The sequence below is a fragment of the Nestor notabilis genome, unplaced genomic scaffold, assembly GCF_000696875.1.
Source record: "Nestor notabilis isolate BGI_N333 unplaced genomic scaffold, ASM69687v1 scaffold26489, whole genome shotgun sequence".
Lineage (NCBI taxonomy): Eukaryota > Metazoa > Chordata > Aves > Psittaciformes > Psittacidae > Nestor > Nestor notabilis.
In genome coordinates, this window is record NW_009942738.1 from 953 (window position 1) to 1,634 (window position 682).

The following is a 682-nucleotide window of genomic DNA, read 5'->3' on the forward strand; positions in this document are numbered from 1 at the left end:
AGCCTGGCCTGGAACCCGGCCAGGGATGGGGCAGCCACAGCTTCTCTGGGCACCTTGTGCCAGCACCTCAGCACCCTCCCAGGGAAGAGCTTCTGCCTTGTATCTAGCCTGAACTTCCCCTGTTTAAGTTTGAACCTGTATATATAGCTATCTAAAAGCTACTAAATCTTGTAAAAGGGCATGGTTGTCCACCTCCGACAAAAATGAATTCACCACATATTACAGTGAACTTCAACTGCTTTTAATTTTAGGATGTCTGGAAGGAGTTAAGAGAAACTGTAAGAGGTTTTGACAAGTTTCAGGAAGCATTTGAAGGCTGCAGGCACTTTGGAGCGCTTCCACGGGCCGTTTCCAAGAAGCATGAAGACATTGCTGCCTACAGTTATTTAATGACAAGGAATAAAAACTGGGAAGAACTTACTTCTAGTTGAATCTCTGAAAATGGGTGGCACTGCTCTTGTCCTCTGTCTCGTTTTGCAATTGATTCAAGAGACGAAAGCATCCGTTGGGAATTGCATTCCCAGAAAAACAGTAAAATACCAAAGTAAGTGAAAAACAGTCGTTTTCTGAGCAGAAAGAAACGTAGCACAGGGTTGGGAGTTTATTATTTATTAGGCGTAGGAAGGAATGCTATGGGCTGTTGTGGACACACTCATCCAAATGACAGGAAAGCCCGAACAGT